We start from the raw sequence: 21356 nt of genomic DNA, 5'->3' as shown, positions 1-21356 counted from the left end.
GTTTCCCCCAAAGAATTCTGGGAGCCATATAGTTTGTTAAGGGTGCTGAAAGTTGTGAGGAAGTCCTTAGTCCCCTTCACAGAGTTACAGTTCCCAGAGTTACCATAGAAGAGGATCTGATTGTTAAACCACTCTTAGAGCTGTAGCTCTGTGAGGTGAATAGAGGCCTTCTGATGAATCTCAATGCCCTGAAAAAACTACAACTCCCAGAATTCTTTGGGGGAAAGCCATTGCTGTTTAAAGTGGCATCATAGCTTTAAAGATATTGTGTGAGTGTAACCTGTGTTTCCTGCACTCCTCCCCTGTCTGTTCACTGTTTCCTTGTAGTTCTATCAGCTCAAGCTGAATTTCTTGAGGCGCATCTTCTACTTTAAAACTTAAAGATTTCTCAAAGGGGTCTGATTGCTGTTCCTGTACTTTTAAGTCTACACACACTGTTAAGAGCATGGCGGCAGTGGCAGCGGGGATGGGAACTAGGGAAGTAAATTCTTTCTTTCCCCCCTGAGATGCTCCCTGGCTTAGTAATGAATTGATTTCTTACACCCTGCCTTTAATTTCACCGTGGTATCAGTAAATGCCAAAAAGACAAAGTGGTTGCATCTAGGACAAGGGACAACAGATAAAGCACTGAAATGGAGCAGTCATGAAGTGGTGGAACAAATAAAAACCTTACATATATTTCAGACGTTTGATCAGTGCCAGTGGTCCCAAGCAAGGATGAATTTAAGGAGAGATGTGCCACCTTCAGCTCTGCTGCATGGAAAATAGATTTAAATGGATTGTCTGATAAAAGTTTGCCTGGTACTGAAGCGGAAATGCATCAAACTAATGCATTGCCATTAGTCTTATGAACATCACTTTTATCTAGGAACCGTGACCCGCTGCACTGAATGCAAAGCATATTCAAAAGCTATGCAGTGGGCAACAGCTGACTGGCAAATGACCGCAAAGATTGGGTGGTTTGAGCATATCACACTGATCCTGGCCCCACTGCTGCCAATTAGCTCTGGGCCCAATTCAAAGTGCTGGTTTTGACCTATGAAGCCTTAAACGGCTCATGACCACAATACGTCAAGGACTGCCTCTCCTCATATAAACTGCCCTGGACTCCATTCATCACCTGAGGCCCTTCTTCGTGTGTCTCCGCCATGTGAAGTCCAGAGGGTAGCAACACAAGAAGGGCCTTCTCTGTAGTAGCTCCACATTTGTGGAATGTTCTCCCCAGGGAGGCTCACCTGGCACCCTCATTATATAGGTAAAGGTAAAGGACCCCTGGCCAGTTAAGTACAGTCAAAGGTGACTATGGGGTTGCGGCGCTCATCTTGCTTTCAGGCCGAGGGAGCCGGCGTTTGTCCACAGAGAGCTTTCCAGGTCATGTGGCCATCAGGAATAAACCACTATTGGCGCAACGGAACACTGTGATGTAAGTCAGAATACACGGTAACACTGTTTACCTTCCCGCTGAAGCAGTACCTGTTTATCGACTTGCACTGGCATGCTTTCGAAGTGCTAGGTTGTTTACCCTGATTATATATTTTTAGGTGCCAGGCAAAGAAACATTACTCTTGAACTAGGCCTTGGGCTGATTAATATCCTGCAGCCTTTTAAATGTATTGGTGGGAAGGGAGGTTTCGTTGTTATTTAGTCATGTCCGACTCTTCGTGACCCATAGACCAGAGCATGCCAGGCCCTCCTGTCTTCCACTGCCTCCTGCAGTTTGGTCAAACTCATGCTGGTAGCTTCAAGAACACTATCCAACCATCTCATCCTCTGTCGTCCCCTTCTCCTTGTGCCCTCCATCTTTCCCAACATCAGGGTCTTTTCCAAGGAGTCTTCTCTTCTCATGAGGTGGCCAAAGTATTGGAGCCTCAGCTTCAGGATCTCTCCTTCCAGTGAGCACTCAGGGCTGATTTCCTTCAGAATAGATAGGTTTGATCTTCTTGCAGTCCATGGGACTCTCAAGAGTCTCCTCCAGCACCATAATTCAAAAGCATCAATTCTTCGGTGATCAGCCTTCTTTATGGTCCAGCTCTCACTTCCATACATCACTACTGGGAAAACCATGGCTTTAACTATACAGACCTTTGTTGGCAAGGTGATGTCTCTGCTTTTTAAGATGCTGTCTAGGTTTGTCATCACTTTTCTCCCAAGAAGCAGGCGTCTTTTAATTTCGTGGCTGCTGTCTCCATCTGGGAAGGGAGGTTAATGTTTTGTTATTTACTGTGTTTAGTCTTACATGTTATTCTGTGAAACGCCCTGAGATATTTTGATGACGGATGGTATATAAATGTAATAATAATAATAATAATAATAATAATAATAATAATAATAGAATAACGGCCTCCCATTGTGTGCTCCAGCTGAGTCACTGCTGCTTACTGGGACAAAGAGAGGGAGGCGACGGTGAGATTGTTGCAATGCGAATGCACTAGCAGGAGTGCCAGATTAGCTCTGCACTTTTACCGTGCTGACCTCACCACTGTGGCTCTGCCACTCCACACCCCACTACCGAATGGGAGGCCATCCAAACTGCTGTCAGCAGTGCAGACAGAGGGAAGTCAGGTGGGGCACACAAACCCATCATGCCATCTGCTCCTGCTCCCATTCCCACCACACCCATGGCTTTCCTTACTGACTTCCCTTCCCTCGATGGATCTTCCTTATTTCTAAATACTTTTCATTTTGGAATTCTGCAGGTTTGTTTCAGGACTTGTTTTCTAGTTTTCTTTTTTAAATTTTGTTTTGACAAAGTAATAATCATAAATAAGTGAGAATAAAAATGTGCACCCCACCACTGAGACCATTCAATTGTAATTATCCAACCTCCCAAAATTTCAACACCTCTTGCGGTGCTTTGACCCCTTTCTGTTTTAACAGTACGAATTCTACAAACACCTTCCATATTTCCTCAAGATCATTTCTCCTGCATATTCCCCATCTTACCTCAATCTTACCTAAATTTATCATTTATAGCTATATCCCACACCTCTTTATACAAGTCTTCCATTTTATATTCTGCTTGCCCCTTCCGCTTCCTTACACCACTCATTTTCAATAAATTGCAGCCAGAGCTGTGGGTATATATGCTTTTGGATTTGTTTATCGTCCTCCCCCCCGCCCCATATTATATGCACATTTGAATTTCATGAAAGCTCTAAAGCAAGTCTTTAACTCTGATTAGAGCCTTAACATCAGTACACATTCAACACCCCAAATTCCCCATCTGTAGATAGGCAAGTTGCAGAATGGAAGTGCTCCTCTAAGTATCCCAACTAATAAGTCAGGCTTTCTTCCAGGGACATTCCATCCTAGGCCCTTGAAGCAGGCATAGTCCTCATTGGGATCTTTTGCCCCGTTAGTTATTTCTCCTCAGATATGTTTCTGTACTTCTGCAAACTTTGAGTCCCTCTCTCCAAGCATTGGTCTACATAAGGAAAGGCACTTGGGAAAAGGTTTCACTGTTTTATTTACACACACACACACACACACACACACACACACACACACACACACAAACACTGCACAGTGCAGCAGCAGAATACTGCATAATTTCACGTTTGTTCAGGAGGCAGAACCGTATCACTCGATACACCATGGCTGAGGTATATAGCACATAATGCCTAAGAACAATCAATATGAGGTATTCAAGGAAAGAAGCTCTTCTGAAATGCATCAAGCGCTCTGCTCCAGCGACCCCTTTGAGGCCTCGCCTCTAAAAAAGATAGAGCTCTGCTTTTCTGACTCATTGGCCACTGTCTTATCCGCTAGATTAAGTAGATTTCTTTCCTTTAGCAAATGCTCTCACCTTGCGTAAAACTATATTACCCTTTTGAGACTTTGGAGCGGAGTTTGTCTCCGTGTCCAAATAGTTTAGAGATTTTCTAATCTTAGTGGCTCTCATCAGCGGAAGGTCAGCGGGAGTGCCATTTTTCATAGTCAGGCGAGCTTAAAAGCTTGGCACTAGTTCATGCATAACAATGGTGACAATTTACATTTATATAGCACTTTTCATCCCCGAGGATCTGAACATGCTCTCTAAGCCATACCTTGAAATAACTTAATCTCTGAACAAAGCAAAACCACCACTCGGACAACTCATTTTGCAGGGCACAAAGGCGCCTTTATATTAACAAAGTACAGAACACTTCCACAGAATGTAGAATAGCTTCACCTCCCGGACCCTGTGTCATGTGTCAAGTTGCTGTTAAAGGCAAGGAGGCCACTAAAAACAAGGCAACTTTTTGATTCGGTTGCTGGCCCGTTCAGATCAACAATTCCTAGAAATAGCCGTTAATCTAATTGTTAACCAAGTTGTTGACTTTTGATCGGGTCATTTTAAAAATATAAATAGGAAGATGTTTCTTTCTCTCATGCTTCAGGACAACTTCCAACTACTACAAGCTAGGTCAGGGGTAGGCAACCTAAGATCCGTGGGCTGGATGCGGCCCAATCACGTTCTCTCTCTCTTTTTTTTAAATAACTTTTTTATTCAAAATTAAAACAAAACATATTATCCAGAAACATGTCATCCTTATTCCCCCCATCTTTCCTCCCTTCCCCTATAAAACCCACCCACTGCCACCCCCTGACTTCCCTCAGTTCTAGGCTTTGATTCCTCTAAAAATGCTGTTTTCTGCATGTTACACAGTTGTATAGATCCTCAAACTATGTAGCTGATTATTATCAATAAAAAGTTTGTGAATGTTTATTCAAAGCCAGCCAAGGAGTCCAGTTCGCTTTGTTGCGTCTTCAAATACTTTGTAAAGGGTTCCCATTCATCTTTAAAGTCACAGTTATCCTTGTCCCATAACTTGTATGTCAGTTTTGCCAGTTCTGCATAGTCCATCAATTTTTCTTGCCATGATTCTTTAGTTGGGGTTTCTTCAGTCTTCCATCCTTGTGCTATTAAAACTCTTGCGGCTGTTGTCGCATACATGAAGATGTTTTTCAGCTTTTTTGGCAGATCTTTCCCTACAATCCCTAACAAAAATGCTTCAGGTTTTTTAACAAATGTTAAATGGAACATTTTCTTCAATTCGTTGTATATCATTTCCCAAAATTTTTTACTTACCTTACAATCCCCCACCACATATGATAAAATGTCCCCTCCTTTTCCTTACACTTCCAACATATATTTGAACTAGTTTTGTACATTTTCCCTAACTGCACTGGTGTTGTGTACCAACTGTACATCATCTTCATGTAATTCTCCTTCAATAGGGAACAATCTGTAAATTTTAAACCAGTTTTCCATAATTTTTCCCAATCTTCCATCATAATGTTGTGACCTACATCTTGTGCCCATTTAATCATAACTGTTTTTACCTCCTCATCTTTCGTCTCCCATTCTAATAGTATGCTGTATGCAGCCCAATCGCCTTCTCAATCTGGCCTGTGGATGGTCCGGAATCAGCGCGTTTTTACATGAGTAGAATGTGTCCTTTTATTTAAAATGCATCTCTGGGTATTTGTGGGGCATAGGAATTTGTTCATTATTTTTTTCAAAATATAGTCAGCCCCACCACGTGGTCTGAGGGACGGTGGACCGGCCCACGGCTGTAAAAGGTTGCTGACCCCTGGGCTAGGTAAAAGCCAGTCTCAGACTTTTCAGCTACTTCCTTACTTGATTGTTGAATTGCTACAAAGCCATAAGCTAGATGCTTCTTCTGTCTTTGCTCTGTCATTAATAATAATAATTTATTATTTATACCCCACCCATCTGGCTGGGCCTCCTTAGCCACTCTGGGCAGCTTCCAACAGAATATCAAAAACACAATAAAACATCAAACATTAAAAACTTCCCTAAACAGGGCTGCCTTCAGATGTCTTCTAAAAGTCAGGTAGTTGTTTATTTCCTTGACATCTAATGGGAGGGCATTCCACAGGATGGGCACCACTACCGAGAAGGCCCTGACCTGATTAGTAAATAGACCTAATTAGTAAGTAGAGCGCTTAATCATCCATATTTACTTCCTTGAGAAAAACAGGATTCCTATAGTTCAGCCTTTGCTATATGTTTTGGGATACAATTCCCATTAGCCCCAGTTAGCAGAACTGGGGACAAGGTTGGTGAGGCTTGCTGTAGCCCATTCCCGAAAAACATCTGGACCAACCTAGGGCACAGATGGGGAAACTGTGGTTCTCTGGATGTGGTTGGACTCCCCGCTCACATCAGCTTCGGATAGTGGTCAAGGATGATAGCAGTTGTGGTCCAACAACATATGGAGGGCCTCACATTGTCCATCTGACCTAGGAGTTGTCCTCATATAGCTAGGCCAAGAACCAGCCTGGGGGGAAAAGTCTTCAAAATGTGACATTGCTTCAGTTGAATTTACACAAGAAATATTCCTGAACTGCCATGTGCTGATGGCAAAAAGATTTGTTGGTGCTAGTATATATCACTCTGCTTCGGTCCACCCATGGAAATCAGGGTGTGATTACTCAGTACGCGTATTCACAGTCTATCATCAATATGCCTTTTCATTACATCCCATGAAATTGTTAGATTGTCTTTTGATAAGAACAAATGTGGTGAGCAGTGTTGAGAAATGGGATCTAATTTTAAAGAGCATACTGGCTGTACACGGAATTGCTAATACCCTTAAACCACAATATGAAGCATAAAGTTCGTCTAAAAACATAATTTGTTTCATGCCACAACTGAGATGATAGATGCCTCTGATAAAAGCCTATTACTTTTTACTCTTAACTGAGCAATATAGTAATGACAGATCAAGAAACGCCAGTCTTTTTAACAGCTGGTTATTTTGCGGACCTTTCCCTCTTCTTATTTGTGAATTACTTATCGCATATCAGAAGAGTCATTTACACTGGCAAATTGTTTAGCTCATTCTTACAGATGCAAACACATTTTGTAACTTATTTGTTTTGTCTTGCATTCAAAACGGTTCTGCAAAGGTCTTCGGGGTCAGTATTTCACCGCTATGACCTGCTCGAAAGTGAAGATGTTTTGATCCCTGGGTGGCCCACCCAAAAGTTGTACAGATTCTGCTCTCTGAATAGATGACTGAAAAAGAGGATTGGGAGGTTGTCAAAACAGATGTTACTAGAACAAGCAGATTTGGTTAGTACAACCTATGCCCTTATGTTGGAGCCCACATATTCTCTATCCTTTCAGCATTATAAACCTTAGAGCAGGGGTAAGGAACCTGTGTTCTTCCATAGGTTGGTTGACTACAACTCCCATCACCCCTGATCTAGCTAGATGGGGCTTTTGGAAGCTGGAGTCCAACAACATATGAAGGACCACAGGTTCCCCATAGCTGTCATGGCGTAAGTACCAACAGCCCTTGTACTGCTCTGGCTTCTCCAGTACAGTGGTACCTCTGGTTAAGAACTTAATTCATTCCAGAGGTCCGTTCTTAACCTGAGATACCACTTTAGCTAATGGGGCTGCCGCGCCACCGCTGCGCATTTTCTGTTCTCATCCTGAAGCAAAGTTCTTAACCCGAGATACTATTTCTGGGTTAGCGGAGTGGTAACCTGAAGCGTCAGTAACCCGAGGTACCACTGTATTGCTGTAGGTCTCCCTATCCCTGCCTAACATCCTACAATGGACAGGTAGCACAGCCCCCACCCAAGATAGCCACTCTATGTAGTCCACCCATAATCAGTTCCAGAACCTCACAGTTCAGTTGGTTAGACTAGAGCACGGTGCTGATAATGCCATGGTTGAGGTTCGATCCCTGTATGGGACAGATGCATATTCCTGCATTCCAGGGGGATGGACTAGATCATGGGTAGGCAAACTAAGGCCCGGGGGCCAGAACAGGCCCAATTGCCTTCTCAATCTGGCCCATGGACGGTCCGGGAATTAGCGTGTTTTTACATGAGTAGAATGTGTGCTTTTATTTAAAATGCACCTCTGGGTTATTTGTGGGGCATAGGAATTTGTTCATTTCCCCTCCCCCCAAAAAATATAGTCCGCACCCCCCACAAGGTCTGAGGGACAGTGGACCGACCCCCTGCTGAAAAAGTTTCAGGTAAGGAACCAATCTTTACTTCTTTTGTGCGAGAACTTCTTGTGGACATAAGGCTGGGGCAAACACATATTCATAATGAACGCCCATCATAACTCTAGCAAAAGATCCTAAATCTCTTGGTAGTGTGTGTGTGTGTGTGTATGAATACACATGAATGGTGGACATGCACATGGTTTGCATAGTAACCCTAGGAGCAATCTGAACTTATTGATGGCATTCTCCATAGCAATAGTCTTTCACAGAGCCTACACTACAGATCTTCAAGCATAATCATTAAGCCAGCAAAGTTGGCGTGGAAAAAAGGAATCAAATTTACATCTTGTAATGTATTAAGAGAAAATTGGATAAAAATGATGTATAGATGGTATTTAACACCAGTAAAGTTAGCAAAAATGTATCATATCCACGATAATAAATGCTGGAAATGTAAAGAAAAAGAAGGAACCTTTTACCACATGTGGTGGACGTGCCCCAAGGTAAAAGAGTTCTGGGAAAGGATTTATAATGAATTGAAATAAGTGTTGAAAAACACATTTATTAAAAAACCAGAAGCCTTTTTACTTGGTATAGTGGGGGGTGAAATCCCCAAAAAGGATGTTACTTTTTTCTGAATGCCACAACAGCTGCGAGAATATTGCTAGCGAATACCAACTATCGAAGAATGGCAGATGACGATGATGGACTACTTGCCGAACTGACCAGGAGACTCCGAGACCAGAGAGAAGAGACGGTGGAAGAAGACTGGAAGAAGTTTAAAGAATATTTGAAAAAATATGTTAATATTTAAATCTTTGAATAGCTTTGGAAGTGGATATAGGCTGTAGGGTTAGAAGCAGAAGATAGTGTATTTTAAAACAGTATTATTTGTAAGTGATAAAATGTGAAGTTATTTTAAGTCTGATAAAAAAAAAGATGGTTAGAAACTATGATATATGTAAACTGCTAAAGATGAAGTAAAATGAAAATCAGATAGGGGGGACTTGGGGAAGCCCACTTAACAATGCTTAGAAAAATAAGGATATGACAAGAATTTGTTTGTGTATTTTTTTTGTTTGTGTCCTTTATTCGTGTTATAAAATGAATAATTTTTTTGGGGGGGATAAAAGCCAGCAAAGTTGGAGAACATTTCCTCAAGCTTTGCATCCATCACTGCATGTCCCAAAGCATGCAATTTGGATGTCCTGGATTAACAAGCATAGCTGCAAATATCATTTCAAAGGGAGACCTTTTCCCCCCCAATTGGCCTGCATACATCCCTTAGACACCGCCATGCCTGCTCCATGAATTAAGCCAGTCCTTGAAGCCTTTCCTATTTTCTCCATTGCTTAATTCCCTTTCTTAGCAAAGCAGCTTAGTGAAATATATTTCAAGGTCAACCTTCTTCCCCCTTAAGGTTTGCTCAGCAGCAGCGCATGTCTCGTCTGGGGACTCTGCTCTGATTAATTTGACTGTTGCTTTTCTTTGCTGCTTGAGCTGATTCCAAATTTGTCCAATTCTCTGAAAATTATATCCAGGGCAATATTCACAAGGGGGGTGGGAGAGAGAGAAAGGGGAGAAAAGGCCCAAGCTGATTAGCTGACTGGCTAGCAAGACGGGTGTTGTTTTTTCCAGTTATTGAGATAAATTTTATATAACAAAATCTATAGCTGATTTGGTATGAAGTTGTGCGGGGTCACTTTGCCATTTATCACTTGGCATGCAATTTTCAAATAAGTAACTTTGGGCGCAGATGAGGCAGTAGCAGCCTCTCACCAGTAGGTGGCTGTAAGCTCACGAGAACAGAATGCCTTGCTACGCGGAGAGCCTACAGAGAGCATCCTAAGCATCAATCAGGTTGCAGCTGCTGAGTGAGTAGGTCAAAAAGCCTTGTGCTTGCTCAGCTGTACTGCAGTTCTTTGCCTCCTCATTGCCACCTTGTATTCCCAATCACTTGGTTGTGTGCATTCACGTTCATTAACACACAAGGGCAAGGCGCTATTTTTAAAACTCTTTCATAATGCGCCGGTGCCTGTCTCATCTACAGAGTTTTTCTGGAGGTCTGGGTACCAGCATTGTTAACGTTCTTGTTTCCATACTGTCTTATCTCATTTTGCCGTCCCTGTCCTCTTGCAGACATCCTCGGGCGACATCTGCGTTAGACAATTCGTTCTCTCTCCTTTTCAAACCAGCTAATGTACATTCTCATTAGTCCCCAATGCTGCCTTTCAGCAGTTTTGTGATAATAATTCCAGGGAAATGTGCAGTGTGCAATTCGCAAAAGGACAGTTGGCGCAATTCATAAAAGGGCAGTTTAAGGGGCTTTAAGTTTGCATATTGATCAGAATTAAGGGGAGGGGGAAATAATAACCCCTAAAGTTGTATTTTGCTGCAAAGCAATTACAGGCTTCATTTGTTCCTGAATTAAAAAAAAATACAAACTGAAGAAAAAGCAAAGACATATAAAGTCGTGTGTGTGTGTGTGTGTGTGTGTGTGTGTGTGTGTGATAACTCTGCTCACTTGGGTAAAATTGCCAATGCAATATCAGCTCTTGCATGAGTACATTTGTGAGAGGCAGTTTTCAAATAGCCAGTCCCCAACCCCCCCCCTTCTTGAAGACCATGAAGGAAGCAGATAGCTGAAGAGAATAAAGCCAGTTACTGTAAATGCCAGGGAAATTTTTTGGGGGGAGACATATCTGAGGGTTAACTGTGAGGATTCTTGTAGGTAAAGAAGAAACGTGAGACAGTAACACATTCCTCCCACAAGTAGGGAGTGATGCAAACTTTGCTTTTCTTTTTTACAAAGATGGAATACAAATATTTTTATTAATAAAAAAAAAGTGTGGTGAAATGGATGTGCCTCAGGTAACCACAAGCACTTAATCCTGGAGGGCATTTCAGGTTTACAGGGGCCTGGGAAGGTCTCTTGTCGGTTGAGCAGAAAATTCACCACAAGCCTGGGCCTTGGATATATTCAAGATTAAATTAGGAAGAGCAGGAACCACAGTATATCACGAGAAGAGCATTTGTTGTGACTTCTTATTTATACCTCATAGTCCCTTAATGTCATAATTAGATGCCAATCACCTTTTTGGCATGCTTACCAAGCTCAAAGTTTAATTGCTCACAAGTCAGCCACTCTGTAGAATCAGTGAGTTATGGATGCTCCTGAGAGATACCCAGCTGTGTTTTCATACGCAAGGTATCAGAAGCGCCAACTTGTCGGAGGGGGGGATGGGATTGGGGAGACCGTTGCAGGTTAGGAAATCAGAGGAGCCAGGAAAGCGGTGGAAACAGGGGGGCCAGCTTGAATAAAATATTGGGGGGGGGCAAGTAAGCCCTGTAGCACAGAATTGATCACATGACACAGCACATACACACCATTTGAATGGCAATGCCCACCAACTTTGGGGGGCCCCTGGTCTCCTCAAATATTTTATTGGGGGGGGAGACTTCACCAGCTTCACCACTCCTTCTCCTCTGTGGCAGGAGGAGGAGAAGAAGGAGCTGGCCACTGAAGCCACACCATGCTCGGCTTTATGCTTGGCCCGCATTTTTGGGAACATTAGGGGGGCTGTCCCCTGCCACCCTAGCAGTTCAAAAGCATGTCAGTGCAAGTAGATAGATAGGTGCTGCTGAGGCGGAAAGGTAAACAGTGTTTCCGTGCACTCTTGTTTCCATCATGATGTCCTATTGCACCAGAAGCAGTTTAGTCATGCTGGCCACATGACCTGGAAAGCTGTCTGTGGACAAACGCTGGCTCCCTCGGCCTGAAAGCAAGATGAGCACTGCAACCCCATAGTCACCTTTGACTGGACTTAACTGTCCAGGGGTCCTTTACCTTTTACATGTAGAGGCAAAGTTAAAAATTCAAGACCTATACTGTAAGGATGTTCAGATCAACAGAGGTGGACCTCTTGGCAATTCAACCACCCTCAGAAGCTTTGGATGGCGGCAGCCCAGGAGAGGGCATTTTCTGTGGCTGCTCTTAAGTTGTGGAGTTCCCTTCTCACAGAAGTACATTTGGCATGCTTGTTATGCAACTTCTGTTGTGTGCTAAAGACACACCTCTTTACCCTGGCCTTAGCCTAATGCAGTACAGTTATGAAAAATACCTTCCTGAGAGATGATTGTAGCTACGGGATTCCGCTAACGAATCTGAAAAATTTGATGCCGCTATGTTTGACGGATTACGAGTCGCTCAGACTATTGTGTGTAGGATGAACACTGTGAGTTGCTTGAAGCACTGCAGTTCTAACTATGTGCCAGGAATAAGATAGAGATCGCTCTTTGCACCCCTGCTGCAGCTACAAGATTAGCCTATAAACACAACCTGCAGCGCCGTTACGAAAATGTTGCCCTTTCGAAAAACCCTCCCCAACCAACCATCCTGGCTTTTACTCAAATGAAGCTGTCATCCTGCCCCCATTAGTTTCTTTCACCAAGAGTTTTATAGAGTAAAAAAAATAAAAATGGTTGGTAAGCCAGCATAAGTGTATGTCTTTAAAAATGCATGCCTCCCCTTTGTCAAATCGATTTGAGAATTCTGTTTGTAGTTCACTCTCAAGAGATGCTTATTACAAACGCCTGCAATCCTATAAATGCTTGTTGAAAACTGAAATCTCTGCAGCTAGTTTTCAGCTGTAGGACCAGATTGATGGAGTTGATGGACAATGCACAGGAATAAGGATAATAAATGCATGTGCACTTCTTTAATTTAGTCTCAGAAGTACTTTTTTGTGTGGGAATAATCCCTCACCACTTTGTTTCAGACCACATACACTTCTTCAGATTCATCTTAGCCTTGATAGCAATGAACACTGAGCCAAATATATCCACCACCAGTTTTACTGGGGTATTCGTCCCCAACAAAAGTGGAAAGAATAATTAGGTAGGCTCACCTTTAAACACTAAACCCAACCAAAGTTCTCTTCCATCTCTACATTGATCCTGTTACAGATAGGTAGCCGTGTTGGTCTGCCATAGTCAAAATAAAAAAATTTCCTTCCAGTAGCACCTTAAAGACCAACTAAGTTAGTTCTTGGTATGAGCTTTCGTGTGCATGCACACTTCTTCAGATACACTTCTTCAGTGTATCTGAAGAAGTGTGCATGCGCACGAAAGCTCATACCAAGAACTAACTTAGTTGGTCTTTAAGGTGCTACTGGAAGGAAATTTTTTTACATTGATCCTGTGAGTGACATTCTGAAACCTGGACCCCACCCCACCAGTCTCAGTTGCTTCTGAGCACAATTGCTTGATGATTAATTAAAGATGCCGCACAGAGGTTTCAGTGTATTCTCTTTCCTTGCTGTTGTACTTCTTCCAGATCGGAAGCATTGCACTGAGAAGATGTTTTTGGGGGCCCCATCAGGAAGAGCATAAAAGCAAATGTCCTGGAAAAAATGGGACATCCCTTTTCCCCCCTGTGAGAACATGATGGCTATTTTGGCCACTGTGATCTCACACAATTCCATGCTGAGATTTCGTCCTCCAAAAAAATGCTTTTTGGGTGGCCACGATCTTGCATGGTACCCCCAAAAGTGTATTTTTGGGCACCATGAGGGCCTGCCCCCCAAAAGTGTGTTTTGGGGGATTTGGGATCTCATGTGGGTCATGTGACTTGTACAGAAGCACGGTAGGAAAGACACACATCCTGGTTTGGGGACTCAACATGTTGGAGGGTATTCAATACAGAAGCAAGAAAACAGGACTCAGTTATGTCATAGCATTCAGGGCTAAGAAATAGTATTTTGAACAAAGACTTCTCCAGGTTAGGTGAGGCTGACAACCACAAGATCGTTCAAGAGATTAACAGTTTGCCAAAACTGTTTTCTCTGATGAGCTAGAAGTTGTCCTTTCAAACCGTTTAGGTTTCAAACTTCCTGATTCTGCACTGCCCTCCTGCTATTGTTGGTTGACAGATGATTCACTACTAAATGCTTTTTGCAATCCAGTTACTGTATGGTAAGGAAATGACAGAACCTTCTCTGCAGACTGAAGCTTTTTTTAAAACCATGGAAGCTTCTTATTCGCTATATCCCAGAATTCACCACCACCACCGAAACCTTCTGAAAGACACTATGCAATCCACGCGTAGTTGAAAATAAACAAACACATTTTAAAAGGGTCTTTGCTGTGGAATTTACACACCAAAGTGGAGATGTTCCCTCAGGAATGAAACAATCAAGTGAAAACTACTTTCCTCACAAGCTACTCTCTGTGTATCAAAAGGCTTGTCTTGTCCTCTTGCTGTTCAAGCTGTACATAAAGACATTTTACTGGCAGGATTTTCATTTTAACAGGTGTATAAAAGTTTATATAAATAAAGAGAAGAGAGCAAGAGCCATATTTTTTCTCTTTTTTTCTTATCATCTTGTAGATAGAAGCTTTTAGCTGGATTCAGATGCAGTCCTTTTCGTAATTTTGCACCTCGGAATTAGTAAAATGTGGCACATTCTTCACCTAATGATCTTTTGGTTAATAGACTTTCCAGCTGCTTCTAGGAAAATATTTCCAGTTTAGGAAGCAATAGGATCTGGTGCTTTTAACTGCCCCTTCTGGGGAAACAGGGTGGTATTCAACTAAGATTTACTCAGAAGAGATCCACTTAAATGAATGACCATGATTAAGTTAGGTCCATTGGTTTTACTATGAGTAAAACTCCATTGAATACCACCCAAAGTTCTGAAATGAATGAGCACTGTGAGTGATACTAACCTGTCTTATTGCTGGTCTAGATATGGACAGGATGAGTGTCAGACCCACAGTCAGCCTATGAGTTTCACCCTATGGGCCAGGCTCCTGCTGAGTTCAAACCAAAGAATCAAATGAAAGTGTACAACAAAGAAAATGATGAAGCAAGAATGACCAGAGATTGAGATCAATGGTTGGCTTAATTTCTCCATAAGTGGACAGGGCGCAGTGAGTGCCTCTACATTCTTCCATATTCCATTATAAGACTGTGACTAGATGTAGACTCCATACAGCAGCAGATTTCAGCACAAAACCACAGTTTACGGCCTTAGATCATGTGGGGCCCCCAAAACATGCCCCTCCCCATTTCAAGTTTTGCCTTAAAGATGAAAAGAATGGCAAAACAGATACTAAAACAGACATTATCATTTTCATTGTTCATTTGAACTAGAATGATATGCATCATTATTTTTTTTGTAATGCTATGAGGCCTCTTGAGCTTGACATGGCTTAAGGCCTCAGCATTTATTTATTTATTAAATCGGTATACCACCCCTTCACCTGGAGATCTCAGGGCGCTTCACAACATGAAAATGCAATATAAAAGCACAAAATGTGTGATAAAAGCAAGAGCAAAAAACACCTCCCCCACAAACCCTCCCTCTCCCACAAAGACACTTAAAAAGGGAATAAGATGTGAATCAGCCAAAGGCCTGGTTGAAGAGGAAAGTATGTTGCCTGGTGCCTAAAGGCGTATAATGCGAACACCACCGAAATCTCCCTGGGAAGAACATTCAGTTGGGTTTCATGCCCTTGTTGCACTGGTGGATGATCTCCGGCAGGCTAGGGACAAAGATGAGAGTTGTTTCCTAGTTCTGCTGGATCTCTCAGCGGCCTTTGATACCATCGACCACAACATCCTTGTGAACTGTCTAGGAGGGCTGGAAGTTGGGGGCACTGTTATGCAGCGGTTACGCTCCTTCCTCCTGGGCCATGTTCAGAAATTAGTGGTGGGGGATGAGTGTCTGGACCCCATGGCTCTCACTTGTGGGGTGCTTCAGGGCTCCATCCTCTCCCTCATGCTTTTTAAAACATCTGTATGAAACTGTTGGGATAGATCATCAGAGGGGTTGGGCTGAGTGTTCATCAATATCCAGATGATACCCAACTTTAACCTCTCGTTTAAATCAGAACCAGTGAAGATGGTGAACATCTTGTGTGGGTATCTGAAGGCAGTTGGGGAGTAGATAGTGGTCCATGGATTGAGGTTGAATCCTGACAAGGCAGTCTGGACATGCACCAGAATACAGTGGTACCTCAGGTTACATACGCTTCAGGTGACATACGCTTCAGGTTACAGACTCCGCTAACCCAGAAATAGTACCTCGGGTTAAGAACTTTGCTTCAGGATGAGAACAGAAATCTTGCTTTGGCGGCGCGGCAGCAGCAGGAGGCCCCATTAGCTGAAGTGGTGCTTCAGGTTAAGAACAGTTTCAGGTTAAGAATGGACCTCCGGAATGAATTAAGTACTTAACCTGAGGTTATGCTGTATAACCTATTTCTTTTGGTTCAGGATTTCTAAACAATGAACTGGAAAGTTTGCAATATTTCAAACAATTCATTGGTTCAATAATGAGCCCTCACACATCCTTTTGTGGGCGCCCTTTGCGGGACCGTGCGCAGCACCTCGGGCTAGGTGGGATTCACCAGCTGATTGGGCTGGCCTGCCTCCCTGTGCTAGTTAGCCCAGTTAGCCTATCAGCACTGAGTGGAGACGGGCCAGTTGCATAAATAGGAGGCGGAGCCGGCAGCAAACATGCAGCCAGCTCTGGAGCTTCACCCACCCAACTCTCCCTTTGTCTAATGCTTGTCTGCAAGTTAACCATTTTCCTTCCTGTTCTGCTGTGGTCTTTTGGTGGTTGCTGTTGAAGAGCTAGGAAGGAATTTCTCTGCATTGGCAGGTTTGCCTTCCCCAGAGGAATTGGTCACAACTTTGGCAGTTTTAGGCCTTGGGCAGAATCCTTTAGTCTATCTTCCTTAAATGGAGGGTGGTGGAGTGGTGGCTCAACCCCCCTGGCAGCGATTCCAGGGTCCCCTCTTAAAGGGGTTTGTGAAAAGGGAGTCACTGGCCATACACTGAAGGTTGTCAGTGAACTCCCCTGTGTTGTGCAAATATGGGATGGGCTGCCTGCGTACACAAGCACCTTGCAGTGCACCCTCCCATATCCCATTCACCCTGAGGAGCCCCAGTTCCCCGGCTGGGGGCTGGAAGGGATACACGCCCAATGCCTAAGCGAAGGTCTTTCTCCATCTTTCTCCATTAATAAAGTTGTGGCCCAATTTTAATTCCATAACATGTTGCCACGAGTCATTATTCCTTCTGGTGGTCTCTCGTGGCCAGGGGGTCTCCTCCTGGGCATGCAAAATCCATCATTTCACTTCTTCCGCATCCCTCAATAAGTGGTTGTGCTGAGTTAAGGAATGTATATTCCCTATGCATGAAGTACTTTCTGGTTCTTTGTTTACATAAAGGGTATTTATTACTAAAGACAGAATAACTCAGATAATTGCCTCCTCAAAAAATGTAGCTTTTCATGTTCTGAGTAGTGTCAAATCCATGAATTTTTATGGAGCCAGATGCAAACCACATTGACTCAGAAGTCATTGCAAACTCATTAAGTTTGCTGCAAAGAGCTCATATCCTTCCTGTATGAACATGCATTTGTACTGGGGAGTCATTTGTACCAAGGATAGATACATGTGCAAGCAAGCTGTATCAACTGTATTACCATTAGGCGATGCATAATAGGCTATTAGAACATGGCCATTAACAGATGCAGGAAGTCTTTAATAGGATTGGAAGCATGCTAAGACACATCATTCTTAGAGGCAGCCATTAAAAAAAGTTATGCCATAGTGAAAGAAAGATACACACACAACTCTTCTCTCAAATATTCACTTTTTCATTCGCTGACATGCACTCCCTCACCCTCAGTAAACAAACCTTCATCGACATGCAATCCCTCTCTGTGGTTTACTTTTATCTCTCTGCACCACAGGTTATCCACCCATGTCCTAGATCATGTCACCTTTTGTCTCTCTCATGATACTTCTGGCTGGTTTGGTGGCCACATTCACATGTTCATATCAACGTGTGTGTGAGACAGAAAGACAGACAGACAGACAGACAGACAGACAGAACTGTCCCCACTCCTGATCTCCTAAGTTCAGGCCAAAGCATCTATGCACATACAAGCTATATGTGGACAGGTGACTGGGAATCCTGCAAACAGCCACATCCTTCTTCTTTTTTGTAAATTTTATTAAATTTTCCACACACACCCCAAATTACATTATAACAAATATCATAATTCATCAATCCCAAATTATCCCTTCCCTCCCATCCTCCCCGGACTTCCCTCAACCTCCTTCTGTAGTTTATTTTAACATAGTATCAATTCCTGCATATTTTCTTTCTATTCATTTTTTATATTTAATCTTCTAATTTATATAAATTTTTTTACTTGTAAATGTTTACTCAAAACCTGCTAATGAGTCCAATTCTTTGTACTGTTTCTGTAGATAAGCCAAAAATGGTTTCCAATCTTCTTTAAAATATTTTTTGTCCTTATTTTGTAGTCTATCAGTTAGTTTTGCCATTTCGGCATACAGTGGTACCTCGGGTTAAGAACTTAATTCATTTTGGAGGTCCGTTCTTAACCTGAAACTGTTCTTATCCTGAGGTACCATTTTAGCTAATGGGGCCTCCTGCTGCCGCCGCGCCGCCGCCATGCGATTTCTGTTCTCATCTTGAAGCAAAGTTCTTAACCCGAGGTACTATTTATGAGTTAGTGGAGTCTGTAACCTGAAGCATCTGTAACCTGAAGCGTCTGTAACCTGAGGTACCACTGTATTTTGTAAGTTTTTCTTGCCATTCTTCTTTAGTTGATATTTTATCACTTTTCCATCTTTGCGCCAATAACATCCTTGCTGTGGTTGTAGCATACATAAAGAGTCTCTGTTTTCCCTTCGGCAAATCTTTACCTAAAATTCTTAACGAAAAAGCTTCTGGGGTTTTAACAAAGGTTATCTTAAACATTTTTTTCATTTCATTATATAATAAAATAATAATAATAAAATTTTATTTATATCCTGCCCTCCCCAGCCAAAGCCAGGCTCAGAGCGGCTAACAAGAGTAAAAGTAACTCAATCATTTCCCAATAATTTTTAATTATTTTACAATTCCACCATAAATGATAAAAAGTGCCTTTACACTTCCAACACTTATTGGAGCTGCAAACAGCCACATCCTGAATAACATGTACTGAACGTCTGTACATAAGATGAGTCCAAGCCTGCCACTCAACATGTAGAGGATGAGAGTACATGAATAGAGTTAAAATTTGCTTTTTGGGGGGTGGGGGTGGGGGAGGTTCTGATGTACACATGCAATCCCTCCACCCACAAGCTATTCCTAAGTCACATCAATGGAGGAAACTGCCCCCTTTCCACATATCCCTCCCCCAACTGAATTAAATGAAAGCTACTTTGCTCTGAATACCAGTAGCTGAGGAACATCAGCAGAAGATGGCCTTCATGTCCTCTTGGGGGCTTCCCACAGGTATCTGGTTGGCCACTGTGGGAAATAGGATCCTTTACTGGCTGGATCTTTGGTCTCTCTCTGCAGGGCCCTTCCTATGTTCACAAACTGCTGCTCATTAGCCAAGAATGGCTAGAAAATTCTAGGCCTATGCAAACCAACATTTCCACTAATGGCAATAAGAGATAAGAGAGGTGACTGCAAAGAGGACCAAGTATAGGAACCAACTAGAATTGGAAACAACCATGCACTGCCATGAGAAGGAAAAAGTGGGACCTGCAACAAAATGTTGCAACATATTTTGCACCTTCTAGTATGTGGCTCGCCAGTATGGTGCTGTCCAGATTTTGCTGGACTTCCATAAGCCATGATGATTGGCCATGCGGGCAAGGGCTGATGGGAGTTTGAGTCCCTTGAGGGCACCACATTGACTTCCCCTGTTTTTGTAGTAGGTGGCCAGCCAGCCATGTTCTGCTCCAACATGGCATTCCTCCACCACTCCATTTCCTTTTCCAACCAACATTCCATGGGTACTGAACACACTTCGGCGAGTTGCAGAACATCCATTGCTTTGCAAAAGCACCCTGTGCAATGAAGTTAGTTTCTTGTTGCTGCTCAATAATACCTGTATCCTCTATCTCTATCTCTATCTCTATCTCTATCTCTATCTCTATCTCTATCTCTATCATCTCCTGAAAATCTTATCTGTCAGCATAGTTTTATTCCGAGTTCAAGTTTGGAGGACTGCTGTAAAAATTGATCTCTTCACTTCTGCAATATCAATTCTAAGGAACTGTTGCCCTTCCCATATGTATGAGAAGAAAGGAAGCAAAACGTTTTGCAAATGTATGAGCCATGCATCCAGCTTTGCTTGCATCTTTTATAAGATGAGATTTTTTTCAATAGATTCAGAACAAGTACCATAGTTCTTAGCATGTGGGCAGTGGCGGAGCTGCATGCTCTGGCACTGGGAGTGGAGAGCAGGTGGGGGCGTGGCTGGCGTGCATCCCAGGGGGTGTGACATGCATCCTGGGGGTGTGGCAAGCCACCCGCAGGGGTGTTCCCTGTGTCCTGGGGGCATGGCACACTGTCTGCAGGGGCATGGCACCTGGCATGGTTGGAGTGTGTGTGGCGCGTGTCTGGAATGCGACTGTGATGGTACCCCCCTCCCCAATGCGCTGCGCTCCCCCCATTCCTCCGCCAGTGCATGTGGGCAGCGTTCTTGTTCAATGGATGCCATCCCGACTCCTCAGATATCAGCATAAAGGCATGGCTGAGTCATGGAGCTCTGTGTTCCCCACTTCAAGCTTGCTTCTGGGATCTATTATATATTCTGTGTGTAGCCTTCACACTGAGCCAGTTAGCTTATGTCTCCCAAGAAGGGACAATCTGAGATTTGTGTCCCTTTGCATCTTCCAACGGTGGTGGCTCTTGGCATCTCAAATGTGTGACACCAAAATCCACCAGCCACCCCGCCTCTTGCCTTCCATTCAACACCATAGTTATGGCACCTCCTGTGGCGCCCCCGAGGTTCTCTACCTGGTGTGACCAAACTGGTCGTGCTCCCCTAAATCTGCCTCTGCTTCCATTGGCCTTTCAAGTGCAACTCCTGAAGAAATGCATTAACCCTTGTTTCCTTTATAGCAGGGATGAGGGAACGCCTGCCCTCTAGATGTTGGTAGACTGTAGCTCTCATCCTCCTGGACCACTGGCCATGCTAGCTGAGATTGGTGGGAGCTGGAGCCTGACAACATATGTAGAGGCGCAGGATGTTATGGTCTGGTCTACGGGCAATCAAAGTCCTGGCTGAGGACGTCGGAACCGGGGGCAAGATGGCAGGGTGGGAGCAGGAACGAGAGTCCAGAACCCGGGGGTCCGAGGGTCAGGAAGCAAGGAGCCAAATGCAGCAAGGCAGGAAATGAGCTGCTGTGGCAAAGAGCCAAAGGGAAATGCTGACCTTATATCCCTTCCTGGCTCTTGCCACCAGGTGCAGTGAGTTACCAAGTGGCCTCACCTGTGCGGCCGTGCCTTGCCTCTCCAGAACAAACTTAGGAAGGCCCCAGTCCTGCGAAGCCCTA

Source organism: Podarcis vaucheri, assembly GCF_965113315.1.
Source record: "Podarcis vaucheri genome assembly, chromosome: 12".
Taxonomy (NCBI): domain Eukaryota; kingdom Metazoa; phylum Chordata; class Lepidosauria; order Squamata; family Lacertidae; genus Podarcis; species Podarcis vaucheri.
Note: the sequence above shows the minus strand (reverse complement) of the source record.